The sequence below is a fragment of the Mastigoproctus giganteus genome, chromosome 11 (assembly GCF_048544385.1).
Source record: "Mastigoproctus giganteus isolate SK-2022 chromosome 11, ASM4854438v1, whole genome shotgun sequence".
Lineage (NCBI taxonomy): Eukaryota > Metazoa > Arthropoda > Arachnida > Uropygi > Thelyphonidae > Mastigoproctus > Mastigoproctus giganteus.
Genome location: NC_143585.1, coordinates 177,057,538 through 177,079,839, shown reverse-complemented (window position 1 = coordinate 177,079,839; position 22,302 = coordinate 177,057,538).

Below are 22,302 nucleotides of genomic sequence, written 5' to 3'. Positions count from 1 at the left end.
ACTGCATTTCTGTCTACACTCCTGGCAATTGTAATACAAAAGTTCATATTAACATCGCATCCACTGAATCAACTTGTGCCAGATATTCAATTGCGTTCACACAGTTGTTGACAGAAATTCACACAACCACTAGGCAACAGTAGCCTCAGCGAACCACACTGCGTTTGTTTCCTATTTTTCGAATCTTCTAGGAGGGTCCTTAGTAGGTCAATTCCGATATGTGTTAGGCACTGAACTGATTCTAATGCACTGGCGGGTATAAACCTATCTTCAGTCTGTTGGTCTTCATTCTCAAGGATTTTATGCCTCTTAATGCAGATGGTGGGATGTGCCACTCACAAAGCTGCCAGAAGCATGGTGATGATATCGTGCCAGTCATCATTTTGATTGTGGTTATTAATCGTTTCCAGGCAGTGATGTCTGGTAAACGCTGCAGTTTAAGTTGCTCAGAGTGGTCCTTAACTGTTGAGGGAGATGGTGCTTATGGTTTGCCCACTTCAGCAGCCAGAATTCACTCACATATATTCTCCTAATGTGGGTAGGGATGGCTGACGTGGCTGACGCCCACAATTCGGCACCATACAAAATGGCCGAATACACCGTGGTTCTTAAATATCGTGCGGTTGTTGCAGTCTGTTTCACGTGCAAGAGGTGCTGTTTTGTTGCCCAACGTAAGTAGTTCATTTTCTTTACAATCGAGTCAATGTAGTTGGCCGGTGTCTGGCTTTTAGCACGTGGGAAGCGGCAACACAAGGTCACCACGTCCAACAGTATTACGAACCTCTTAATTGAAAGGACAGGTGGAACTTAAGTGACGCTGTAGCTGTAGATTATTTGTCCTCGAAGCGAACGAGATATGGATGGAACCATGAAGTTACTAAAAGTGTTTCTTTCCTAAAATGGAGACCTCTTTTTTTTTTTAACTGGTCACGGATCTTTTAACAGTAAGCGGATTAGTTTTGGATTAGTAGCCAACCCCTCGTGTTTTTGTAGTTGTTTGAAGTCCCGGAACCACTTTGCTCAATCTGTATTTAAAAAGAGAACAGAATTCTTAATTACGATAACTATTGATCGATACAGTGATTGTAAATGTACTGTACACTTTTTTTTTTTTTTTTTTTGCTGGCACTCAGGCAGTTTTCCTCTTCCCCACCCCTACTGCTTGAGTGAGATATATATATATATATATATTTTTTTTTCTTCTTTTATGCGTGCTCATAGTTTTGGGCAATACATGAGCGGGATTTTACTGGCACCGACCGGTCTTGCACCACTACCAGTGGGATTTTTAATACATTTTTGTACAGACGACATTAGTAAAACAGGCCCGGCTCTTTGTGCCAGGGACGAGCACTGGGGCCCATCCGCCCGGGTGCTGGCTGCTCCCTGATGGCAGAGAGGCCTGCTTTACACACACACACACACACACACACACACACACACACACACACACACACACACACACACACACACACACACACTTACATTTCAGGCCGTAATATGGGATTTCGTTCCGACTACATTATAGAGTTGGAGATTGCCGCAAGCTGGATGCTACCCTTGTCATTAGTATACGCGTGAGTACACACGTGAGTGACGATACGAAGGTTGACATGGATGACAGTACGCTACTGAAACAGGATCTAGAAAGGTTGGGCAGATGGGTTGACAGTTGGCAACTGAAGTTTAACATTGACAAATACAAAGTACTGCACATGGGTTGAAGTAACCCCAGAGAAATGTATCAACTGGGTGGTGTTACACTCAGGGTAGTGGAGGAGAATGAAAAGGACTTGGGAGCAATTGTGCAGTCAGATATGAAGTTTTCTGAGCAGTGCAGACAGGCTGTAAGAGCTGCTCACGGTTTCTTGTCAATGATATACAGGAATTTTTCTAGCAGAAATAAAGAGGCGATAATCCCCTTGTATAAGGCAACGATCAGGCCATACCTTCAGTCCTGTGTGCGGGTCTGGTAGCCTCATTTTAGAAAGGATGTTGATTTGCTTAAGCGTGTACACAGAAGGGCAACAAGATTCGTGAGGGGAATGAATGGATCCTCTAACCAAGAGAGGCTTAAGTTCTGCAAATTGCAGAGGCTGGAGACTAGACACCTGGAAGGTGACCTGATTGAAGATGAGTGTAGAAACCCTAGAATGGTTTGAGCAGGCTCAATGCTGATGGGATTCTTCCTCTTGCTCAGCTTACAAACCTGAGTGGGCATAGATTCGAACTGAGGAAAGACAGTTGTACGATAGATTGTGCGGAAATTCGCCTTTAGCCAGCAGGTGGTTGACAGCTCGAACACACTTCCATCTGTTCTAGTGGAGGTCAGCAACTTAAAGAAGTTCAAGGCAGAACTAGAGAAATTTTTATTTTATTTTTATTTTATTTTATTTTATTAATAAAAAGATACACAACAGGTAACCATTAACAGTGTATCTGAGATCAGATCAATAAACATAATAACAATAATGTGAAATTCTACAGGACGATAAACATTGATACAAATTCAAACAATAAAGCATATGTACAAAAGAGGATTGTATTAAGTTAAGTTACCGGTAAAACAAGTAATAATTAATCCGTTAGAGAATAGAAAAATAATATAACAAATAATAAGCTACAATAATTAGATGTGAGCTAGTCACTTTGCAGTTTAAGTGAAGAGGCAAACTTGTGGATGGAGTTCATCAGTGATTGGGAGTTGTCAAAGAAGTCAATGCGAGAGTCATTTGCTGATTTGCTGATTCTGTTCAGTGGACTGAACTTCATTAAGTCCGTGTTGGCAGAGTCAAGGCGAAACGGTGTAAGGTTCCTGACTTGTCTACAGGGAGCATTGAAGTTTATTTTACTCAGGATATCAGATGCTTCATAAATTCCAGTGATTACTTTGGCTAGGAGGGCGATGTCAGCAGTAACTCTTCTAGTGCACAGAGGCCTTAGATGAAAGTAATCACACAGCGATTCATAATACACTGAGTGATAGAATAGAGGATTGCGGTACGTAAGGTAACGGATAAAGTTTTTTTGGACTGCTTCAATTTTGTTAGTTAAAGTCTTTGTGTGAGGATTCCAGATGGGGGAACTGAATTCAAGGATTGGCAGTACAATAGTTTTATAAAGGATAACCGCATATCTGTAGTTTTTGAACTTGTATGTGTTCCGTTTGATGAATCCCAGTGTTTTGAATGCTTTGCTGGTGATTTTAAGGACATGGGCATCGAATTTAGCACTGCTGGAAAAGAGAATCCCTAAGTCGTTAACTTGGTCACACCTTTCGATGATCACAGAGTTAATACTATACTCCGTATTCATTAGTTGTGGAGATCTGCAAGATGAGAAAGAGATAACTTTGCACTTCTCGGGGTTAGCAGACAAGCCATTCAGAGATAGCCACAGAGAGAATTTATTGAGAGCACATTGAAGTTGTTGAGAATCGGTAGTCTCCTTCACTGCTGAGTAGATCTTAAGATCATCTGCATAGAGAGCAACTTGAACATTGGAGGTGTAGATGAAAGAAGGAAGATCATTTACGAAAACAATGAAGAGAAGAGGACCTAAGGGAGAGCCTTGTGGTACTCCGCTTAGTGGTATAAAACAGTCTGAGTTCACTTGATCGATGATAACGCTCAAGGAACGATGCGTAATATAGCTGCGTAGCCATGAGAGCAAAGGGTCACGGATGCCATACAGCTTAAGTTTTTCCAGAAGTTGTTCGTGCGGGACTTTATCAAATGCCTTAGATATGTCTGTGTAGACTGCATCAACTTGTAGGTGGTTATCAAGAGCTTCAGAGGTGTATTGCCAGAAAGGAAGTAAATTTGTGACTACTGACTTGCCACTGCAGAAACCATGTTGATTCTGATCGATAAAAGGCTTGAAGAATTCGAAGAGATGTTTGTGCACTGCTGTGTCGAAGAGTTTAGCCAGGCTGTTTTGCAAGGTTATGGGTCTGTAATCGCATACGTCATTTTTATCACCTTTTTTGAAAATAGGAACTATATTGACCTGCTTAAAGTGATTAGGATACTTCCCCAGCCTGAGAGACAGGTTGAAGATCCGCAGTATGAGGGGTTTCAATGTAGTGACAGTCCTTTTCCAAAATAGGCCTGGAATGTCATCTGGGCCTCTAGTATAGTCATTTTTCATGCTTTTTAATGCCGAGTTTAAATCTTCATCAGTGATAAAGAGATTAATGAGGATATCATCTTTAACAGGTGTGAAGTCAGGAAATGAGGCAGGTCTCAATGTATCATTTGTTTGAATTCTAGAAAAGTGTTTGGCAAACTCTTGAGCAATACTGAATTCGTCAGATAAGAGAATTCCATCTGCGTTTCGGAGTTGTAACTTTCTACTGGTTATGTTCTTATGCTTCATGAAATTCCAGAATGGTTTGATATCTCTGTGAGTAAGCAGACTATCCTGAACTGACTCTGTATACATGTTGTAGGAGTTTAATATGAGAGTTTTCACTTCTTTGCGGAGTTGGCTGAATATTTCATAGTATTGACTGTCACCTGTTTGCTTATATTTGTTTCTGTAGAATTCTTTGGATTTAATTTTACGTATTAGTTCACTATTATACCAGTGCGGGTAGGTAGAGCGTGCGGTAAGATGGGATTGAGGAACAATGTCAGATATAACTGAATGGACACAGTTAATCAGGTTGTTGGTGAGCACATCGATGTCATCCATAGCGTCAGCGAGCTGCTTGTCTACGTTTCTTAGAGCTAGGTTGAGCAGAGGCCAGTCAGCCTTTCTGAAATTGAATCGAGGAGTGCGGGAGCTGCATTTGAAGTTATGAGAAGTCACTGTGATGTCAAAAGTAATTGGTGAATAATCCGAGTGAAATATGGGGTTGTCGGTGTGAACATCTATATGAGTAGAGGAAAATATTAGGTCGAGGTAGGCATTTTCTCTGGTTGGAAAGTTGCAAATTTGTTCCAGACCATAGCTGTGAAGCATATTAAAGAGAGCCCTAGTCTGCAGTGATGGAGAAGAAGATTCTAAATTGGCCATTTGACAGTTAAAGTCACCCAAAACCATTGCTATGTCGGCAGATTGAATTAGTGGGAAGATTGATTCCAGCGAGCTTTCCAAGTACTGGAGGTCTATATTAGTTAAGGGAGGTGGAAAATAAAGCAATACTATTAAAACCTTTAACTTGCCAAGATGAAGAAGGCAGTATACTGATTCAATATTTGTGAAATTTGATGCAGTTTCACAGAGTATATGGTTAGAATGTATAATAGCTACTCCGCCTCCACGAGATCCTCTGTCCTTTCTATGGATTGTATATTGTCCATCTATAATCTCCTGATCATCAATATTTATGGAGAGCCAGGTTTCAGTGAGCAGGTAAATGTCGTAAATATGTGAGCCTTGGATTGCTCTGAAGTGGTTTAGGTTGCTAATTATACTCCTGCAATTCTGAAGGTAAACACTGAACAGTTGGGATCTGGGGATTCTATGACGAGAGGAGAACGTAGTATGTGTAGATAGCAGGGTATCTGATTGCTATGCCGGTGGAGAGGAGATTTTGGACTCCCTTGATGGTCTGTCCGTGAAGCGTTTTACTAGAGCCCCTGATAAAAGGGATCTTAGAATCAACACTTTTTCTGTTTGTGATGGAAGGCATGTTATTATAAAAGATGAGTAGGCGGGACATCGTGTCTTCAGAGAACGGACATCTACTCCGAAACCATATTCTTCTTTAATTAGGTTGATAAGATCTTCAGATTTAGTGGAGGGTCCAAGTCTAGAAAGAAAAATTCGGTCTTTTGTGGGAATAATTGTGATATTATACTTGTGTTTGAGTAACTGAGATTTTTCTGCAGTAGTTACATTCTGTGTTTGATGAGTTATGGCCGGAAGCTTGGAGAAAGTACCTTGAGATATAGATGCTTTAATATTTTCTGACGGTTTGTTCTGTTTTGATCTTTGGTGCGATATTTGAGACTGGCAATTAGAAACAGGTTTACTCACTGTGGCGGCAGATCTACAGACAGGTTTGCAGACCTCATTAGATGTGGCAGCAGTTATTTTTGCATATGTTGCCTTAACTGATGTTGAAGAGGATTCCGCTTGGTGACTCTGAGCTTGTGAAATAGAAGTACAGACAGAACTGTTCCGCAGAGGAGAGTAGGTGGGAGGAGTGGTTCTATTTACATCAGAAGAATCATCTAACAGAGTCTGTTTGGCAATAAATTGCTCAGTTGAATGACTTGAATCATGAATGTTAGCAGGCTTGGGCAAGTTAATATTTGCAGCAGTAGAACTATTGAGGCCGGTGGAAGGTGAAGATCTGGTCTCAGTACTGAGGGCATCGTCAGTTAATGAAGAATTCGTATTCACTTTGAGCCCATTGGTGTCGAGAGTAGGTTCAGAATTCTTCCTAGCTTCCCTTAAGTGGCAAGACATAACTGATGTGAGATTTTTAATTTGGGCGTTAATGTTAGAAATTTCAGCCTGTTGATTAGCTAATATTGTTTTTATACCACAAATCTCCGTGTATAGCTCGCTGTTTCCTTCATTGAGTGTATTAGAATCCAGGAGAATTTCAGAGTTTGCAGTATGAGGTGCACTGATTAGATGAGTTTGAATGAGGATTTTCTGCATAGTGTTAAAGAGTAGTTCCTGGAATTCAGTTGATTGCAGAATACCAAAGGTTGGATTCAGAGTTTCCTTAGGGAAGGAGTTAGCGCTGAGATCTTCTGACAGCACAGATGTTTGAGTTGATGCATCTGAGATTTGATGCGACAACAAAGAAGGATTAGAGGCTTCATCCATGTACGATTCAGAGTCGGTATTTCTAGTTATTGGCATGATATTTGTCTCAAATGTACTAGAGTACGGCATTTCAACTTTGTTAGCCGAAGAGGAGGAAAGTGACTCAGGTTCCGTGCTGTTTGGCGTTGCAACAGTTATAGGGCTTTTCTGAGAATTTCTGAGTCGACATCTATCACAACAGAATGATTTCCGCCGACTTTTATTTAATTTTTTCAGGTCAGAATGTGTACAGTCATTGCATATTAATTGTTTGCACTCAATACATTGGACAATGGGGTCAGAGCTGGTCCCACAGATGGTGCAGACGTTAGAATTTTGACAGGAGGTAGTATTTGTCATATTGAATTCAGTTACTGTAGTTTTACTAGATAATTTAATATCACCACAGTTGTGGTTTAGCAAGCAATAGGCACTGTGACCAGCCGGTCGCCTTAGTTGCCCTGCAGTGAAATCCACAGGGAGCAGGGGACTAAGTAGGGAGGGAAGAACAGAGCGGCTAGGCAAAACTCTAATGCGTGGTCAAGGTCAAGTGTCTGTTGGACACATGTATAAGTTGAACTACAAGATAATGGCTGAAAGCGCTTGTATGGAGTAGCGGAATGAACATGCAGAAATTCATTTAATACTTATCTGTTGTCCGTTCAAATAATACAGTACTTGCACCTGGCAGTCCAAGGGCCTATCCTTATGTGGTGGCACTAATAGGAACTTAATACTTTAAATAAAAAACACACAAAACAAGAAAAGTTTACGGAGCATATCATACAGACAGCCGGACACAATCATCCCCCTAGCGGATCATGATCAAATATTTGGAGTGAATGGATGAGTGAAATGGAAAGGGTTTTATTTTATTTTATTTTGGTCGATGCTAAATAAGCTTGCTTTCTTGCAACGTATGTCTCCACCAATGCTAATACCAACTTCAAATTTCCAACTTCTAACGCTAATCTTCGAATCTTTGAAAAATTGAGGCGATGAACTGAGTGTCTGCAGCAAGTAATTTCTGACGATGCATGTTGTTTATTAAAATTCCTCTGCTACTGAATACTGAATGTACTGAGACGAACATACATTCAATTTTTAGCTAATTTCCCCTCTCCGAAATACGGTAGCAGGATATGCATTAAATACGAGTTTTCACGCTTTCCAGTTTCAAATATGAAATTGTTAGTTCTCTGAACACTACTTTTTTTCTCATTATTATTATTATTATTATTATTATTATTATTATTATCTGTTTATTTCTCTTTCCAGACACCCATAAACAGCACGTGACTAGAGAGTGGTTACATTATATCAGTATTCAAAGCATATTTACGTGAACTTATTTACAAAATTTGGAGATGAAAAAACACAGAGTATGTGGTTAATGGATTAATTGTTGAGTTGGTTTAATTAATTGCGAATGATTGTTAAATGCTAAATATTATTATATAAATTAATAAATTAGTTTTCTTCTTATATTTGTACCTGCCGGTACAGATTACCAAATATTTCTGTACTGTACATTTTGTCTGTACATAGTTTCTCTGGATCTATATTTAAATTATTAAAATAATCCGCAGTATTTGCTGGGACAAATCTCCCCAGAGAGTCCAGTTGAGTCAACTGGCACTTCAGACTTGGTTGTTCCCTGTTTATTCTCGGTCGTATCATCCGAGGGCGAGTGATCACGTTTCCCACTTTCGGCGCATCTATTCTCTCTCTCAGTTAGTAGCTTTGCCAGAGTTAAGATGTTTCTGGTTATGAAGATATACTTCCATCATAGGCAGATAATCCTTGGCAGACAAGACCGCTCTTGAGATGGTAAACGGTTTCCCGGCGATCTTGTTTGGCCATCTCAGGAGCCAGTATTCTACTCCTAAGAAGGCCTTGATGTTGTTCTCTGGGGCCGATGACCAGATAGTCGATGCGTATAACGAAATTGGAGTAAGACATTTAAGGATGTATTGAATCATAAGATGAGGGCTTCGGAGACCGGTGAGTTCTTGTCTGGTGCTCCAGAGTGCTGCGTATGTCTTTTTCCTAATGTGGTCGAAGTGAGGTATGAAGTTTAAATCTTCATGCCACTTCAGGCCAAGGTCGACATGTGCTAGTGATTTTTGGACTCTGGTGTTGTTTACAAAAATCGTAATTTCATTTTTCTTCTTTTTGTTGGTGAAGGTCATTTGGGCAGTTTTCTTTTCATTAAATTTCAGGCCAATGTAGTGCAGATATTCTTCTAGCTTCCTGATTGTCTTGTTTGCTTCCTCTGATGTATAGGGCGCAGTTTCTTGTTCTTTAGAGGTTACAAAAAATTGGAAATCTTCAGCATATGTAATAAATTGTTCACAGTTTTGAGCTAAAAATGGGGCTAGTGCTATTGCGAATAAGGTGGCGGACAATAAGCCCCCTTGAGGCACTCCCCTGGAGATACAGTAAATTGCTGTTTGTTTCCCATTTATTGCGATAATTTGTCTTTCTTGAAGGGTGTTGAACTTTGCCCTTTCGCATTTGTACATAGTCCGATCAGTCGGGTGCCCAGTTCTTTTCCACTTTCGGTAGAGCTTTTGCTTCTTTTTAACCATAACTGTAACTTGTGGAGTGAAACAAGAGTTCGCTCTGTCGGAGATCTTTAACACTTTCGCTGCTCCTAGTCGGGCAATACGAAGCGTAACCGCGAAATCTCGTCTATGGCTTCTTCAGTGGACATCTTAGTAGACTTTAAAAGTTGTATCGCGCTAAGCATTGCAAGATGACCTCGCATTTAATATATTTTGTGGAAAATATCAACTTCGATTCATTACCCTGATGTGTGCCGCAGTTCTGATCGGCAGTCTGTCTTCGAAGAGCAACTTCCATTGAAAGCGCAGAGTGGTCGGAGCAAAACTGTAAGGAGTTGTATATTAAGTTAACATCTTGCGCGTTGTAATAAATTAAATCCAAGCACTGTAATCCTCTTGTCGCAGGTGTTGTTTCATTCCGAGTGCTTCTACTGTGGTGTCTAGTTCTGCTTTTGCATCTTTATTCCTCGGTAACGGCATATTCAGATCTCCTAAGATGATTGTGCCAATATTTCCGTCTAAGTTTGATACCAGCCAGGTAAAGAACTCATTTCTGGTCTCTCTCTCGTATGTTCTGGTGGCATGTAGATAAGACAAAGCTGTACCTTGCTGCTGTTCTCACCAGCGAATGTGGCGATAACAGCTTCAGAGTTATCCGAATTAGAGTTTTGTTCTTTCACAATCTGGAAGTCGGTTTTATATAGCATCATTACTCCTCCGCCCCTTTTGACCTCTCTCCTTCTCTCCCTCTACCAATGCACTTGTAGCCTCAATTGTCAACCAGAGCGTTTAGCTGCTTATTATTTTGAAGCCATGTTTCTGTCAGACAGATAAATGAATGTTCTGAATTTATTAGAAGGCTCTGCAAGGTGTGGAGTTTATTGGATATGCTGCGAACATTTTGTAGAAAAAGGGAGACTTTTGTATCCCCTTTGAAGTCTGGCGAGGTGTTCGTTAATTGCTATTGTTTTGCCAGGGTGTTCACTGCACTAGTTGTGGGCCTTGTCGATTGCTCTCTGTATCTTTTAACGAGGGTGCCACTGGGCCATATGCTTCTGTTCAGTAGCTGGGCTTCACAATTAATGGGGCAAGAGATAGTGAAGGAGCAGTAGGCAGGGTGTCTAGTTCGTACTTGACGTACTTCAACATCGATACCAATTCCCTCAACACACATTTCTCTGATGACACCAGGAGTAATATTGGGATTGATTCGCGACACAAATATTTTCCCTCTCGTTTGAACCGAAGTGATGTTGTACTTTTCGGCAAGGCAAGGACCATATCCTGTGGGTAACCTCGGCGAGGAACCAGGGATTTTATGCATAGGATCGCCGTTTGGTCGCGTTGCATCATGTTGCTGATTGGTAAGTAGCGGGTGGCGTTCTCTTTCAGTAGAACTTTGGTGAGCCTATTTTGATGGGAGAGTAACCATCTGTGCGTAGGTAGGTTGTTTCGGTGCATATGGCTCTAAGTTGAAGCAGTGATTCTTATCTATGCAGGGTTGGGTTACGCGTAACGCAGTGCTAGCGACAGTTGTCTCTGCTCTGTTTTCTGTTCTGCAGTCTGGATTTCTTCTGTTCGGGAAGTAGTTGTTCTTACTTTCCATGACTTCAGGGAGTATCTGTTCTCTGCGAGGATCAGCTTCGTGCAATACTGTTTTTATTTCGCCTGGGAGGGTAGTCCTGAGACGAGTATCATGCTCTTTCTTTGCCTCTTTAGGATAGGTAGCAGGGCGAGCTCGTAAGTGTCCAGCTGTCTGATTATGTCGTCTGTTAATATGTTGTAGCTGTGCTAGGACGGTGTCTACTTTTTTATCCATTGCTTTCTGACTGGCAATTAATTTCATGTTTTGTTCTCTTAGTTCGTGATTTTCCTTTTGGATGTCCTGGAGAGTTTTGAAAATGGGGACAAGGAGTTCTTCTAGTAAGTCTTCCTGCCTCCGTGTGTCGTGGGCTAATTGGTTGTGCTTCGCTTCGTTTTTATCTTCTCTCTGAAATGCAATACCGCCTGCTTCTATAGAGTGGTCTAAAACGTTACAAATATCCTGGGGGTCGTCACATGTTTTCTTGTGTTCACATTGTTCTGAGCATGTGTCACAGCCTAAGATTTGAGCTAAGGAGTAATTTACTTTCCCGTTCCGCTCCGTTACCGTGTGGTTGAAAATCAAGACCCCCCCCCACAGCGGGCTGTGGGGAGGGGTTTTCATTTTGTGAGTCACTAGTGTCTATGATACATTGTGGCGCGTCAGTTGTTTTATTCAGTTGCTCTGTTCTGTCATTTTCATTTGTGGACCTACAACTTGTGCAGAGGAACTTCTTGCGTCATTTCTGATTTAAACGAACTATATCCACTTGAGAACAACAGCTTCCAGTTATGATGCTGCACTGTGAACATTTGATCGTGTATTTATTTGCGGTCTTACAAGCGCTGCACATCTGTTCAGTTGACGCTGATGGTTGTTTTTCCACGCTGAAGGGTAAATTGTATGAGCCTGTAATAGCCAACTGAATTCTTTAATCCTCCAGGGAGGGTTGGCTGTTGTTGGAAAGCACTTTCTGACTTTAACTCTAGGAGGTAGTGCTTAATTCTTCAGCGCAGCGAGGTGTTTGACTTTGAGGGATACTTGCATGGGAACGAAGATGAGATAGCGAGTGATAAACATGCAGAAAATCATTAATAAAACTTTACCAGAGCATTAATTTCTTCTTCTGTTGGAATATTCAGATGGAGGGAGTCATACGCTATATATCAGTATTAATCATATCTAGTAAATGACTAATAGTTAGGTAAAAATAGACAAATACACTGCTGTCATCTCCGTCACCTAGCGGATTATTTTTGGCGGATATGTACATATCCGCGGTATGCAGAGGCTCGTTATATCCAGGTTGCGTCGCGTTATTAATGTCCAGTTTTTGGACGGTGAAAGTCGTTCGGGAAATTTTGTGCTCCGCTCACTTTCAATATTTTGGATTGTTTGGAACAACATCCATCCACAGTTTCATCAGCTGTTCTTCGACTAATATCAATTGTTTAGCACACAGTTCCACTTTGTCCCTCACACTTCAGATTTTGTCCGCCATCCCTTCGCTCCTCTCGAGCCGCGTTAACCTGGAAGCAGAGGTGGCTGTGGACAGACTTTTTACGTTTAGTGATGGCCATAATCGATTAGGAGTTAATAATTGCTAATCATGCGAACGTTGTAATCGAATGAAATAATCGAGAATATCATTCGGTTGCATCGTGCGAATGAAATAAACATAATTAATTAAAATAATTATATTATTTGGATGTTGAATAATCGAATGAGATAAAAAAAATTGGAAATCAATAAATGGATCCAAATTCCGTTGATCGAGGAAATTGAGTGGAGATAATCTCCCATAATCTGTTCTGAATTTTAAATAAAATAGCGTGTGGGTTCCAGTATGACGCTCTACTTCTTTAATCTTTGTGGTATAAGGGCGAGCTGTTTAAACATTTGCGCTTAATTATTTTAAACCTAATAAGGTAATTTCTTCATTAGAAGTCTCAGATTAACTCCCTCAGAACGGGTAATCTCTCATAAAATGAAAAAATGAATTATTACCAGTTCTAGATGTTTTTCGTAACAAATAAATTTAGATTTCGGGGGGGGGGGATAATATTAACCATACTACCTTCGTACGACAGCTACTAACTCGACCACGAAATGAAAAAGAAAAAGCCCATTTCTGTTTCCCACACAATAGGGAACGATCATCATCTCACACTGTGTGGAAAACGCCTTTGACCGGATTCAAGTCCAGGAGTTTTCCAAACCGTGTACGGTGATGGTCATCTGCTGTGCTACCAGAGAAGATAAATCGATGAAGCAGCACCACTAACAGTAGGCAATGGACTCTGTACGTTATCTTAATCGTGAAGATTCGAAGGAAGGAATTGATTCGTGTTGCTTCTTCCGTTGCTCTAATTCTTTAGCTTTTCGTTTCCTTTATAGAACTAGATTCACACTTGCGTGACAGCGACGCGAATTAGTGAAACAAAATCTACAAATATGGCAAAAAACAAACCAGGAAAATTAAAACAAAGTCATAGCACTGTCACTTAGTAGAAGTCTCGGAATTTTCTAAAAGGGAACGCTAAAGCAGTGTTCAAGGGAGATCATTGAACCGTTGTCATCACTGAGCAGTAAAAAGAAAAGAAATCGACATTTTTATCACAAGGGAGCCTTAGCTACCGTCTAGAACTGCCACCTACTTTAGCTACTGTCTAGGACTGCCACCGAAAACATTGAAACGGTTTTGTCCGAAATATATAGAGTTCAAATATAGTAACCAGTTTAACTGTTCTTCAAGGAGCAGGTTGTGGATCATTTTTAATTCTTTCAAAGTTCAAGCAGAATTCAAGTTGAAAATATACTTAATCTCCTCAGAGTTCAATTTTCTCTGTTTGCTGGATGATATTTTAGCAAGTCTCTGAGCATTCCTTTGTTATTTTTAGCAGCAGCTTTCCTGATGACGAACTGATTTGTCAATGAAGTATAGTCTTATATTGATTATAGAGCATTAGAAAAAACTGCAAAAAACTTGTAAAACTCGATTTGAAATGCATAGTTAACTTCAGTTTACTTTATGCCCAGACAATGTTTATAATGGCCATAAAATGAATTCGAAACTATATATAATATAATATCTTTTTTTTTTCATCCGACTCATCCCACTGTTCTTTACACTGAGGCAGGTGCAGTGGTGTCTAAAAGCAAACCGAAACTAACTTTCCACCATCCTGAATCCATGAATTGTAAAAATTCTTTTTATATCCACGGCAATTATTATATTCATATCGGCTGTTTTTTTCCTAATATAGTTTGCCTTCGATCGTAGCTAATAAACTGCACCAAACTCTGTCATGTGACGAAATGGATCCAAATTCAGTTGATCGAGGAAATTGAGTGGAGATAATCTCCCATAATCTGTTCTGAATTTTAAATAAAATAGCGCGTGGGTTCCAGTATGACGCTCTACTTCTTTAATCTTTGTGGTATAAGAGTGAGCTGTTTAAACATTTCCTTAATGTGTGACATTAAGTGCAAATGTTCCGGTGTGCCATCACATGACTCAGCTGCTTAGCGGTGTTGAAGTAAATAGGCAACGTACAAGTTTGTGCAAAAGCAACATATCAGTACGCAGCAATTCTAAAAAAGGCGTCGTTTTAGTTAAATCTCATATTGTGAATATCTTCCCAAAGAGTTGCCATGATATTGCATTACTTCGAATAAGTAACGCTTCACCAGTGGAGAAGAATATCCTTACTTATTCTCTTACTTATTGCCGTCTGGATGCGGCATCCAGACGACGCCGTTTTGAAATGTGGTATGGGATAAAGTTCTCGGTTATCCTCATACTAGCCCTATTAGACTAAGAAAAGCAATAAAGATGTAGGAAGGTGATAGAGGAAGGAAATGCCGTAGAAGGAAGAAAGGGACAGTTGTTCCTTCAACTCACACACAAAGCTCATATATTCCTCGAATAGGCAACGCTTCCCCAGTAGAGAAGATTGTTGTTACCTATTCGAGGAAACTCCGGACATCATCAGGCTCCCCCTGGTGCCGTTTCAGGGCTATATTGCCCTTCTTCGGTGAGTGGGTAGGTACTCAAGTGATGCAATGATGGCAAAACAGTAATGAAGTATAACTCCACAATATAAGAGATTCCTGATGGTGTATGATGTGTTTGGATTTATTCAAACATTATCACTTCCAGAACAACAGGTGGAAGTTTGTTCCAACAATCAACTACCCGCTAGATGAACGCAAATTTCAGCACATTTTTGCTGCAACCATCCTTCCTCAAGCTGAATTCATTCCACCCTAGTGTGTCGTGTGAGCAAGAGGAAGGATGTCGTCAGCATTGAGCTTGCTCAATCCATCTAAAGCCTTCAAATATTGTTTACCTTTCTAAATCATATAGGATTATATCATAAAGTGTAATAGCTATTACGGCAAACGTAGTACTTCTTATTAACCATTAGAAAGACACGGTGTGGCCCTAGCTGCCGTTGGGTCGTTAAATTCCACCACAACTTAAACTATTACACCTTGGTCGGTTTGCCTGATTTCTGGAAAAAAAAACAAAATTTCTTGGAGATTAATAAAGGAATTCCAACTTGGATCGAGACAAACTTAATCGACCACGTTCTGTTTCACACTTCTTCCGTCGAGGCGGGACTCGAACCCAGGGATCTTCCACACGGTGATCATAAAATAAAAATTAAAAAAAGATGTATTAACCGCGAGAACTTAAATTATTAACAAAATTCATGAATTTGAATGATATTTCAAGTTTTGTTACTTTTTGTTCTTCTATTGGGGAATACGTCGAACACTTTGCAGCGAACAGAGTGGTGCTGCCGCTTTAAGTAAACAAACAGCGCGTGTAGCATAAAAAGCGCAGAAAAATGAGTGAACAAGAAAATTCCTAAATTTAATATGCTCTCATTAGATGGTAGTCCCTGATTGAAGATAAGGACAGCGAGTGTTTCCCTGTCTATAAGAATTTTTAACGTCTCGAGAAAAATGAGCTTTATAATTCGGGCCGCCATTAACGACGTAATTAAGATGTCGTTAACTTTTTACAAGAAATAGCCGAAAGATCCACCAGTTGAAGATTCCTTTCCACTAAGTGCTAACAAAATTTAGAGCCGCGTAATTATGAGAGAAGATTTTCTTTTTGACACAATTTGTTCAACCCAAAGGGGATTCTCGAGAACATCACAAAAACTCCAATTCGTGTATATTAACTTTCGCTCGTTGCCCAGTTAATCTGCCATCAGATAAAGCAATAAACATTCATCAACATCAATGATTGGACAGTGGTATCGATTATGCCGTTCGTTTTCCCCGTGTGTCGTTCGTACGCCACTATTTGTTTGATGCATCTCATGACCCCAGTGTGACGAATGTACGTTACCATTCTCAGTCCTTACTCAGCCCTTCGATAACGAGAGGAACGCGGTTTGGGAAAACAAATTGCTGCATCTAAAAGCCAATGGCGTTATTAATAAGACAAACATAAAGATAAACGTAGGCCACGTGGGAACGCGAACAAGGTGAAAACATGCGATACGCGTACTTTTTGTTTTCTTATCTTCACTAGTCCACACCAAAGAAATGCATTCTGAAAGAAAACGGAACAATGTAAAAATCCAGATAATGGTTATGAACAGCCATTGAGATCGAAATACACGACAGATAAGGTGTGCAGTTGGTGCATTGTAAATTTCTATTAATCCTACTCGTTTCATATTTGTCTGAGATAGGAACTTTATTAAACCATTGATATTCTTCGCTCTCTCTCCTCTACGCGTTGGGGAGCAGACCGATACACCTTTATTACCTATCCGCCGTACATTTGCACGATCCAAACTAGATTACGGGTTCCAGGTATATGCTTCAGCCAGAGACAGTGTACTTCGATGCTGGACCCTGCGCACCGTCAGGCTATCGTATCGCTACTGGAGCATTTCGAACATCTGACCAGAGCCTGTACGTCGAAGCAAATGAACCGCCACTCTTGCTTCGACGTAAGCAGTTGTCGTTAAAGCATGCTTTAAAACTGAAATCGCTGCAGGACCATCCTTCGTGGACATCTGTTTTTGAGCCCAGTTGGGAAAATTTGTACAATGGCTGTATGACTGCCAACAGACCTTTCGGTATTCGTGTCCAAGAGCTACTCAGAGAGTTTAACATCACGGTAGACAGCGTTGCCCAAAGACCAAAGTAAACCTTTCCACCCTGGCATGCTCATATTCCATCATGCAACTTCTACCTTAAGAACTGGATAAAGTCTGAGACTCCATCATCTGTCTACTTGCAGCTCTATTCAGCGAGCTGAACATTCCGACTTCCCGCCAGTTTACACAGACAGCTCGAAGTCGGAATCGTGTTGGATCTGCTGTTGTTTTTCCAGATACTATTATATCTCAGCAGATTGTCCCTGAGTCCAGCGTATGCAATGTAGACCTGCATTCTATACAATTTGCCTCGGATCAGATTAGAACTAGTCAATACCAAAGGTCGATAATATATTCCGATTCTTTGAGTGTATTGCAGGCTTTATTATCTTTGAGCTACAATTCCCATTCGGTTCTCTGTCGGATTCAGCAGAAGATACATTCTCTTCATGAACACCAGTTTGGTATTCGCTTCTGCTGGATTCATAGTCACATTTCGATAAGGGGAAATGAATTGGCTGACACTGAAGCCAAAACAGCAACTCCCACTAATAATCTTCGCCTGTCCGTTCCCTATACAAATTACGGGCAAATAATACACAAGATATATACCCGATGGCAAGAACTATGGCATAGAGAGAGAGAGAGAGAGAGAGAGAGAGAGAGAGAGAGAGAGAGAGAGAGAGAGAGAGAGAGAGAGAGAGAGAGAGAGAACAAATAAATTATATTAGATAAAGCATGTAACTGAAACATAACAGTCTAGTCTGCGCAGAAATCGTAGTGAGAAAATTGTCCTTGCTCGACTCCCCATATCGTACTGCTCTCTTCTTCTGCTGATCGCTTGGTCACTGGTTAGCACGGCTCCTGCCTCCACGTGGCGGGGTCGGTAACCTGGGAGAAGGAATTCCCTCTTCCAGGGCTAAAAGGAGCAACGATGGATTGTGATGCATATCCACCACAAGAGCACATGGGCTCCAGACCTGTCAACTCTGATTCAGAGCATAACTTGAATCGTCCGAAGAGACAGCGGACTGAAAAACAGAGTGCAGATATGCCAGCATTTCTAATAATGCACTCATTATCCACACAACCTGTCGGCAAGTTATCGCCGTTTCTAATACAGAAATGATTAGAATCGGTTGTTGGATCTCCTAAAATGGTGAAGCGTCTCCAATCTGGAGACCTTCTAATTGAAGCTTCCAAGCCAAGTCACTCAGAAAACCCCTCGACGTGGGCACCTGTACGTGGTGAGGGGACCTCCCAGTGACGCTCCTGGACTTCCAGACTAGCATCACTGGGATCCAACGCCCATAGCCCAGGTTCCAGGCTTACATCAATGGAATCCGGTGTGTTTGCTGTGCGCTGCGACCCGTGGAAATTCGGAACGGGGGATCCTGGTGGTTGAGGGGCCCAGCTTCAATACACCACTTTGTCCCCTGCTTCGACAAGAGGGGTGGTCCTGGAAGGCCCGGCTAGGATAAATCGGCTAGTAGGCTCGCCTGCGAGGGTCAACCGTGTCAATGCCACGCCCCTACCCTCATGGTCCGAGGGACAGGATTCAGGCTGGCGGCGGTGCGGGTATAGTGTCTGGGTAGCCCTCGCGTTCCACTCCCGAGCGCATTTATTGCATGCCAGGTAGTGGGCGTCCCTTTGGGCTCCGTGGTGGGTGGGGAGCCCGGGCACTGAACCACATAAAAATTCTATGAATCCTGATAAACTAAAGTCTTCAGGGGTCCCAACCCGGTCCCTATCTGAAACTTTAGAAAAAGATACTGATAGCATTATTGCTAAAAAGAGGCAGCGAACCGAATTACCATCAGGGCCTGTCCCATGGTTCTTAATCATCCATTCTACCAATGAAACACCTATTGGTAAAATGTAGCCCTTTTTATTCAAAAAGGGTTAGTTTGGGTGAACCTGCTAACCCATCTAACCCTTTTTATTCAAAAAGGGTTAGATGGGTTAGTAGGTTCACCCAAATCAGTTAAGAGGCTTCGTTCTGGAGACCTTTTAATTGAATCTAAAAATGACAGGCAATCTGAACATCTACTCCGAACAACATCAATCGGAGGAATACCCATAACAGTGACACCACACAGAACACTCAATTCATCGAGAGGTGTCATTTCGGAGTGGGACCCTCTCGACGTAACCGAGGAGGAAATCTGCTCCGAATTGAAACCGCAGGGAGTCATTGCCGTCAAGAAAATCACTGCGCGAAAGGATGGAAAAATTGTGAAAACCAGGAGCGTTATCCTGACTTTTAACTCTCCTAAACCTCCTGACGAGATTAAAGCTGGATACATCAATTGTTCAGTACGTCCATAAGTTCCAAACCCTTTACGGTGTTTTAAATGCCAGAAGTATGGACATTCTCAAATGGCCTACCGTGGAGTCCTTGCATGCGCTCGATGCGGTGCAAAGGACCACGAAACAACAGCATGTTCAGCCGCAAAACCCACCTGTATTAACTGTGAGGGAGAACACCCGGCCTACTCAGGAGCACGCCAGAGCTGGAAAGAACAAAAAGAAATTCAACGGCTGAAGGCAGAGCTAAACATATCATACCAGGAGGCAAGGAAACTGGTCAAACCCCTGAATATCAACAGACCTACCTACGCCCAGAAGGTAGCAGGGAGATGTTCCGTCGGAACTCAGACGGACATGACCATTCCTCCAAAAGAGTCTTTCACTCCCATCGCGCGTTATCTCTTAAGTTCTCAAAAACCTGCACAAAAGGACCAATCAGCTGCCACTCCTATATCGGTACCTCCTAATGCTCCACAAGTAACAAAGGTAATTATGAAAGAAAAGAATAAGAAAGAGGAAGTCCACACTAGTACCCAAGAAAAGATGGATGTCGAGCAGAAGGAGGTACCCGAAGATTCAGTCTTGGAACTCTTTGCGGAGGAAGAAATGGACACGGGACAGCGTCCATTCTTCCCCAAAAAAGATAAACCCAAGATTGACAAAAGTAAGCCCTCAGCACCTCAGACGCCCCTGATGAACCCACCAAGCCAAAATAATAGCTAAATTCCTACAATGGAATTGTCGTGGATTCCGGGGAAATACTGATGACATCAAGACCCTCCTGCAAAAGCACGAGCCAGTTTGCTTTTGCTTGCAGGAGACTTATCTAAAGGCAAATGATGATCCCACAATGCATAACATCACAATTTTTCGTAAGGATAGTATTGGCGATGGTCCTGCTAATGGGGGAGTGGCTATCCTTTTGGGTAACCAGACTCAAGGTAAGCAGCCCTTGCTAATTACAACTAGCATAGAAGCTGTTGCAATTCGCCTTACGGTGGGATTTTTATTAACGGTCTGCTCTATCTATTTGCCACCTGGGACTGACATCTCCCAGGAAGACCTTGATGATCTTCTAACGCAGTTGCCTCCCCCTTTCTTACTTCTCGGGGATTTTAATGGACATAACACCCTGTGGGGTAGTGCTAACATCAACGGAAGGGGACGAGTCATAGAGCATATGCTAAATGACAATGACGTTTTCCTTCTAAATACTGGAACAAACACCTTCTTCCACATGCCTACCCGTACTTTTTCTGCCATTGATCTCTCTATCTGCTCCCCTTCTCTACTCCCTTCACTCACTTGGGAAGTGGAGGAGAAACCATACGGAAGTGATCACTTCCCTGTGATAACCTTGTTACACAGTGGGAGACCATGTCTTCCTTTTAGGTTACCACGGTGGAAGTTTGATCACGGTGACTGGAATGCCTTCCAACATCAGGCAAATTTTGACCTCACTTCAGTCAGTCGAGCGCCTATCAATGACACAGTAAAGTACATCACAGAAATCATTGTCCAATCAGCTGCTAATGCAGTCCCAAAAACATCTGCCCGGTTTCCACCATTTCCCAAACCTTGGGGCCCCAAGTGCCAAGCGATTCTGTGATCAAGTGACTTTGCTCTGAATTAGCGCTCTTTCTTGAAGTAGAAATCGTTTCCTTATTTAAAGCATTTATTAACACACAATTAAATAATCCATAGAAAGCAACTTTACTAGATTAAGAAGGAAAGCAACCTTCTCTCTCCCTTTTATTTTTGTTATATATTAATCACTAACCTCCTAGTGCTTGGTCACAGGGTGGCACTGCTCCTGCCTCCACGTGGCGGGGCCGGTAACCTGGAAGGGAAAAGCTCTCCCTTCCAGGGCGAAATGGAGCGAACTGACTCCAATACCCAGGAATCCACTGGGTCAACGGACCCGAATAGAACTGACCCAAGATATGAGAAATTTAGTTCTTTCGGAGACACCTCTAAGGCAATCAGAAAAGGCGATACAAATGACTCTGTCTCCACAAAGAGATTAAAAACAGACGTTAAAGTTTTAATTTCCCCAACATGCATTATTATACATTCAAATACTGAGAAAGCGGTAGAGCAATTGTCACCCTTTCTCATACAAAAGACTGTTGAGAGTTATGTTGGCCCACCAAAACAAGTTAAAAGACTAAAATCAGGCGACATATTGGTAGAAACAGCCAATGCTAAACACTCCGAAAAATTATTACAAATGACAACCTTTGCAGGAATACCAGTAACGGTATCTCCCACACAATACATTAAATACCTCAAAAGGTGTCATTACGGAATGGGACCTTCTAAATGTCCCCGAAGAGAAAATTCAAATGGAGCTTCAGGAACAAGGAGTCAATAGTGTTAAAAGAATTACAATTAAAAAAGAAGGGATAATCACCCCCACCAGGAATCTGATGCTCACTTTCAACACGCCCAAAGCACCCAGATCAGTAAAAGCTGGATATCTACACTGCAATATAAGACCATACATCCCGAACCCTCTCCGTTGTTTCAACTGTCAGAAGTTTGCTCACTCGCAGACAGTATGTAGAGGAAAATTAACATGCGCAAACTGTGGTTCGCAAGAACATGCCACTTCTACTTGCACAGCTGGAAACCATAAATGTGTAAATTGTAAAGGGGAACATACTGCATATTCAAGGGAGTGTGAAATTTGGAAGAAGGAAAAAATGATACAAAAATACAAAGCAGAAAATGGAGTTTGATATCAGGATGCTAAAAAGGCGATTACAATAAATATAGCAAACAAACCTTCTTATGCGCAGATTACCACAACCAAAAAGGCTCCGGAAATTAAATTACCCATTTCAAAATATTGTGGCACACAAACGGATGTCACAATCCCCCCAGGAGAATCCATCTCAGAATGGGTTCGTGAGTTTTACAAACCATCTCCATCACAAAAACA